General features: G+C 40.1%; 1 pseudogene; it reads right to left on the reverse strand.

Moving 5' to 3' along the window:
- Positions 1 to 1,249: 1,249 nt before the first annotated feature.
- On the reverse strand, positions 1,250 to 5,186 carry LOC132440296 (3-hydroxyisobutyrate dehydrogenase, mitochondrial pseudogene; annotated as a pseudogene).
- Between the last annotated feature and the right edge of the window lie 2,006 nt (positions 5,187 to 7,192).

Raw genomic sequence — 7,192 nt, forward strand, 5'->3', positions numbered from 1 at the left:
GAAATTTATTTGAATTCAAAATAATATGGTTATATTTAGCATAGTGTAATAATTATCTAAAGCACATATCATCGTTGGCTCTGAAACAGTTCTAAAGATGTCATTCTTTTGAAGTCAAAAAATATGCAGTAGGGCTTCCCTGGTGGCGCAGTGATTGAGAGTCCACCTGCCGATGCAGGGGACATGGGTTCGTGCCCTGGTCCGGGAAGATCCCACATGCCGCGGAGTGGCTGGGCCCGTGAGCCATGGCCGCTGAGCCTGCGCGTCCGGAGCCTGTGCTCCGCAACGAGAGAGGCCACAACAGTGAGAGGTTCGTGTACCGCAAAAAAAAAAAAAAAAAAAAAAAAAAAAGTACGCAGTAAAAATGTACAAGGAAGCAAAAATATTAAAAAAAAACAAGTTTGCTGAGTATTGGAAGTTGTTACAAGCGGGGCACACCAAGATAATGTAACAGAGTCCAAATTACATAACATGCAACATGGAGTTCTCTTGCATTAACAACTCCTAGAAAATAAACCAGTAATCTCAATGCAAGAATATCACCCCTGGGTTAACAGGCCAAATTTTCTGAGGGACACAGGTAGTAATTCACTATACTTCCCCTTTCTCTAATACCTTTTCTCACACCAATTTCTTTTCTTTCCTCGAGGATAGATTTTATCCTGTTGAAAAAAATTTAGTTTTATTTGTAAAGTGTAGTAAATAATATCCTGATGGAAGTAGGCAGCGTTTTAGCTGAAGATGCTAGGAATCAAACTTCTGAAAAAGGCCAATCAGCTAGCTGGCTAGCAGTTACCATCAGTGGCTTGCAGAAAAAAAAATTACGGATGCTATGTTTGCTAAATAGATAAAAAGAATAAGCACTTTAAAATGGGTGAAAAATCCCAGGATTTATTGTGACCTAGACCAGAGGTCCCTAACCTTTTTGGAACCAGGGACCGGTTTCCTGGAAGCAAATTTTTCCAGGGAGTGGGGGCAGGTGTGTGAGGTTCAGGCGGTAATGTGAGCCATAGGGAGTGGCAGATGAAGCTTAGCTGGCTTGCTTGTGACTCACCTCCTGCTGTGCAGCCCAGTTCCTAAGAGGCTGCGGACTGGTACTCGTCCGAGGCCAAGGGGTTGGGGACCCCTGACCTAGACACTCAAAAGCAGACAGTTGACCTTTGATGAAGCCCATTTTCCTGTGGAGGGAGCCATAAGGGGCTCCAAGACACAATTTGGTTTCAACGGTGTTCACAGCCAGAGGGCAAACTCAGAATGTCTCCTCCTCTTGCAGAAACTGGAACATGGATGAGAAGTCTTTTTTTGAGTAGTCCTTCACACACATCATCCCTGTAGATCTGATGGGCTTGACTGCCCAGAAGGATTGGGCTCTTCGTGCTGATAGCAGAGCCTCATGCTAATCCCAGATCCTTAGCCATGAGTGTTGCTCCGAATCCGCTCTGATAGTAATTAGCTGAGGGAACGCCATCCATCACCCCAGGTACAGGATTATAAGTGTCACGTGACCAACATCGTCCTGAACTCGTATTTAGGATTTTAGCCAAGAGTTTTGGGTCAAGCCCTAACCTGAGTCCCAGATTCATAGCTTCAGCAGTTCCAATCCTACTAATAGCTAACAGCAAGTTTTTGCAGATCTTCCAAGTCTGGCCAGTCCCAACAGCTCCACGATGCACCACATGGGAGCCCATGCACCACAGCAGCTCAACCCCTCCCATCCTAAATGTGAGGTTGCCAGACTGAGCCGTTCCCACACCACCAGAAACAGGGGCATCCGTGAAAACTGCTCCCATTTTCTCAACTTCTTTGACCAATTCTCTCAAAACCATAGGATCAACAGTACTGGAATCTATTAATAGTGAGTCTTCCTTCACTTTTTTTTGAATTCCATTTGCTCCAGAGTAAGCTTCTAGTGCATTGATGCATTGTAATAATTCCGTCAGCTTTTTCGGCTACATCTGCTGCAGAAGACACTACCGGGTTCACCTGCATCTAGAAGCTCTGCACGCATCAGGGAACACATCATCAATAATGAGTGGCTAGCCATGTTTCATGAGATCTTTTGCCATTGGATTCCCCACGTTGCCTACTCCAATGAATCCAACTGGAGTCTTAGAAGCTATTGACCTAGAACACAACGCTGCAAGGCTGGCCACCTCCGGCTGCTGCGGACGACTCCTGTATCAGAGGCCGGAGGTGGCTCCACAGAGACGGGAGGAGGCTGCCACGCTGCCCCCGCCCCTCCTTCCCACGGTGACCTCCTCGACTCCCGGCTCACCCACTGGCTGCTACAGGGTGCGTAGTGCGGAGGGCCGGCTCGGCTGTGGCGATTCTTAATATCTCTTTGTTACTGGGTTACACATACAATTTCACCCAGTGAGCGATTTAACAGAAGGAATTTTTTTCTACAGCATTTTTGTGGCACAGCAGATAGAAGTGAGGTCACTATTTCTTTGAAAAACTGAATTAAAAATTTATAGAAAGTCATGATTCATTCTACAAACATGCTGAGTCAAAGAAACATGAAAATTGATGCGATGGAGGAAGAGTGCTAGACTTCCCTGATGCTCAACTGGGACCTTTCTTCTGGTGTCAGAACATGGTTGTGTAACTCCTTTAATCCCAGTGGATTTTCCAAAAGTTCCAGAATCTTCAGATTTTGGAGCACCTGTTTACTGCCTTTGCCCCCCCACCCATGCCAAACCCTCACCCCACCCCGCACACATTTATTTTTTACCAGTTGTCCTCCGGGGTGTTTTTCTTTGTATAGTTATTGCAGCAGTTTGTTAGACTACTGACCCCCAGTGCAAATGCCCCTCCCCCACACTTTCTCACCCTGTGTAGTTTTGTTCCACCTTGACCTGGGCTTGGTCACGTAACTTGCTTTGGCGCAATGGCATATCAAGAGCTGAAGCTTGGAGAGTACTTGTGCTTTAGGGCTCGTCCTCATGGAAACCTGACATGTTAGGAAGCCTAGCTAACCTAGTGGAGACTAGGCACAGGCCACAGCCAGCACCAGTGGCCAGACATGTGAAAGCAACCAGCCCCAGTCCAGCAACCAGATGATGGCAGCCTCAGTAGTCACCTCAGGTGAAAGCAAGATAGATCCACCCAGGAGATCTCAGCCCATTCTGCTGATTCACAAATTGTGAGGAGATAAAGTGCCTGCTGTTTTCAACCACCAAGCTTAGGAGTAGTTCATCACACAGGAAGAGGTATAACTGTCTTCACTGTTAGATTATCTTCCCATTTTATACCATGTTTCCTCTCAAAGGACTGTTCCTTTATCCAAGATTCTAGAAAAGAAACAACAACTGATGAGGCTGATAGAGCCTTAACATTTTTAAAAAGTTTTATAAACTTTTAAAATAACTATGTTAATAAAATCAATATTTATTTTATCACAAAATTATTTTCTTCAGTTGCCTTAAGAAGTAATGCAGAATTGTACTAAGTTTATAAATTTGGAGGCTCTAAAAATGTGTTATTCCTTGGATTCAAGTCCTAGTGTATTTTATGTGGGCATTCACGTTTGCAAAATGATTCCAGGAAATTTGCGATTTCATTTTACAACTTTGGCCTAAGGAGTCTTATGATATTTTACCTGAGAAAAATAATACATTAATTCCACTTTCAGCTATTAAACCCGTGGTTTCCTGTATTTTCTAAATTCCCTATCAGTAAAGAAGACTATGTATAGCATACAAGGCTGTCATGATTAGGAGGAAGGTAGTACAGAAAGAGCCCGCCAAATTAGGCATTGTCCAGTTATGTCAGTATACTAACGGGGGGAGCCACAGGCAGCTTGAAGCCTGGAAAAAAGACAGATACAATGTAATGATTATCCTAAGGATCGGGATAATGATTCCTATGATTTTGTTTTAAATAAGAATAGCAGAGGATTCTGGGGAAATGATGGTGGCTACAGAGAAGATTTTTATCCCTGAATATGCCACCCCTCCCCTAAATACACCCCCACCCACCCACCCAAAAAAGAAAGAAAAGCATCTAGGATAGCAAGACCAAAAACCCACAGACAACATCTACAACAAGGTGTCCACATGAACTGCAACATACAGCCAGGTAGGAAAAAATCAACAACAGGAAAAAGACCTACATATGTGTATCCCAAGGTGTGTGGGAGGAAGACGAGGGAAGGACTCTCTCTCTCTTTCAGGAGAGCCAGAGGTTACTATGGTTCAAGAACTCACTGAGATTGAAAAACTCGCTGAGAACAGCGGCAGAAACCAGGAGTGAACATTGCAGGTTCCACCTTGCAGCTGAGTGCAAGAACTTTGAAATGTTCTGAGGATGCCAAGTGTTCTGGGGTCTGTGAAACCTTGACACCTATCAAACCAAAGCACCATTCCAGAACTAATCCCCATACTCAACAAAGACAGGAAAGAGGAGGTCTGGGTAAATGGGAATAGGAGGGCCGAGGAGGAAGAGTTTAGAAATTTTAAGGTCATTTTTTAAATTATGTCGTGAAAATAATAGAAGATAGTGAGCCCTGGAGTTCTGAAGCTAGAAATTATCTTCTGATCTATGTTTCCCTCCTAAAGTGGAAACTTATTTCATTTAAAAATGAGTGACAGAAGAGTATTCCATTCACATCCTGTAGAAAATCAGTGAGAAGAAAAAGAAAAAAGAAGGGTGAAAAGAAAGTTCCAGCAAATCCTGAAAGCGTGACAGAAAGACACGTCCACAGAACAAATGAAATTTATTGCCTGATATTGCGGAAAAAGTAAAAGAAATTTTAAAAGGAATAGAAACTGGTTTTAAGAAAAACATAAAAGAAATTAGAAAAATTCAGAAATGAAGTGATTGGAGAATAGGAAGTTTTGAAAAGGTGAAAGAATTCAGTAAGTAATTTGTTTTAAAAAAAAATCATGTCTCGAAAGAAGGTTAAACTAGAAGGAACACAAGTTTGAATAAACACAGTGGATAATGTCTCCTTGGAGAAATAGCTGATTTCAAATACAGCATGAGAAACGAACAAGATGTTCCTGTTACATCTTGTCATACAAGAGAGCTGGGAAGACTTCAAAGACTACTGTGGTTGTATGGAAAGGACTCAGGAGCCAACTTGAACAGGATCCGTGAACCTAAGAGGGGACAATCTCTGCATCGATATTTATAACAACCTCACTGAAAACAACAACGAAGAAAGAAAATACCTCATTCGTCATCTTCGGAAGCTACTTTGGAGTCAATCTCTCTCTCTTTTTTTATTCTTTTTTTGTAAAACTGGTAAATAAAATAAAAGAAGCATTTTTTTTCCTTTCCTAATTAAACTGTAACTCAGGGCAACCAAATAGTTGATGAAATAATATTCTAGCTAGTAAATGAATAATAATCTAATTAGTAAAATATCACTATTTGGTACCCTTAATAAATTAATGGATCCAGGCATTGATCATTAATGGCTGCAACATCACAGTAAGTTTATAGTTCCTTTTGGAATTAATCAATATTATCTATGAAGTAAACTTGCCAAAAAATCACACCGGAATTATGTCAGTGCTCTAGATCTATCTACCAACTGACAGTAAATACATGGGCCAAAGGAGCATAATAAGTATATAAACATAAAGGGGATGCAATCAGCATAATCCAGACAGTTGGGAACCCTACTGGATGAACGCTTTGAATTCAATGACAAATACTTGCAAGAAAAAGGAGCAAATTGAGTTCTTTTAAACCTATACTTTAAAAGAAAGTGTGTTTGGATCGGCAATCAAATAAATAATGGTTATTAAAATAAAAATACATTTATAGGACAATCAAGGAAACATGAACTGACTGGCTACTTGTTGCTACTAAGGAATTATTATTATTTGGGGATGCGTGATAATGACATATTTGAGCTTAAAAAGGACAGTTCTTGCATTTTAGAAATATGTATACGGACGTTTTCACTGAGAAAAAAAGAAATCTGGAATTTGCTTTAAAATTGCTGGGGATTATGGTGGTAGTAGTAAGAGAGGGTATAGAGAAAATATATTGGCCTGCAATTGATATTTGATGAGAACAATTGATGAAAGTTTCTACTTCTTTCTTTTTACTTCTGTAGATGTTTGAAATTTTCCATACTAAAACATGTTTTATAAATGTAGATGGCTTGCAATTTGCTCTTCTGAGCTCTCAGAAGGCAAAAAGCCATTCTTAAATTAGGAGCTTTCTTCTCTAGCCAAGAATTCTAATGATAATTTTGTCCCAACTGGCCAGAGCACTCAGATTTCTCTGAGATCTGTTGGTGAAAAAAAAAAAAAAAATCAGCACAAACAATAAAGAGGCTCTTTAGTCTTAGAAGAAAACAACGAAGAGTAAAGGCTGGTGCTAGGTCTAGGGCAATAGTGTAATATCAGTATAAGACAAAATATTAGTTTCTTCCAAAATCCACTTGTTACTACTGTGTATACTTTTGCAGCAAAATATCTTTTCTACATTGTCAGCATTAAAGTACATTTACTATTTAGGTAGCATTTACATTATCATATACTCAAAGCCTAGAAATAATCCCCTAGGCTGAAATGACATTAAATCTTATTTTGGCCATTGTAATGTATTCTCCAGTCCTACTTGCTTTGTTTATAACTGTCATAAAAAGGTGTGAGGAGATCTGCCAATATTAATGTCAGGATTCAAAATGAGTTCTCTGTAGCTTGCTTCCTTCAGGATCTTCTGCCCTCAGACTCATGTATTAACTTAATGCCTCAGATTATTGTATATGTCACCTCTTTCCAACTAGAAGACAAGCTCCTTTAAGGGCAGTGACTAGTCTCATCAACATCGAATTTACCCCAACACCAGTGCTTTCAAAATGTGTGTTGCTTAGTATATGTTTGAAGTTATAGAAACAATTCTATTCTAACTAACTAATAATGATACTACTACTACTATTTCTACTACTACTGCTAATAAAATGTATGAAATAGAGTATAAATGGGAAAATAAAGGTAACACTGGAAACCCCAGACTATAAAATGAATTATCCCAAAGCCACCGGCCAATCCATCGACTGTAAACAGTTACTTGTGAATTGGTCAACATTTACATGCATAATTGAGAGAAGGGTTAAAACCAATTTTATTACCAAAAAGCACAATTTTTATACCTACAATTTTTGAGCTCAACTAACCTGTAGTTTTAACAGAAATAGATGAGATTCAAAGTGTTCATCCAGGTTCCTAAA

The sequence above is a fragment of the Delphinus delphis genome, chromosome 17 (assembly GCF_949987515.2).
Source record: "Delphinus delphis chromosome 17, mDelDel1.2, whole genome shotgun sequence".
Lineage (NCBI taxonomy): Eukaryota > Metazoa > Chordata > Mammalia > Artiodactyla > Delphinidae > Delphinus > Delphinus delphis.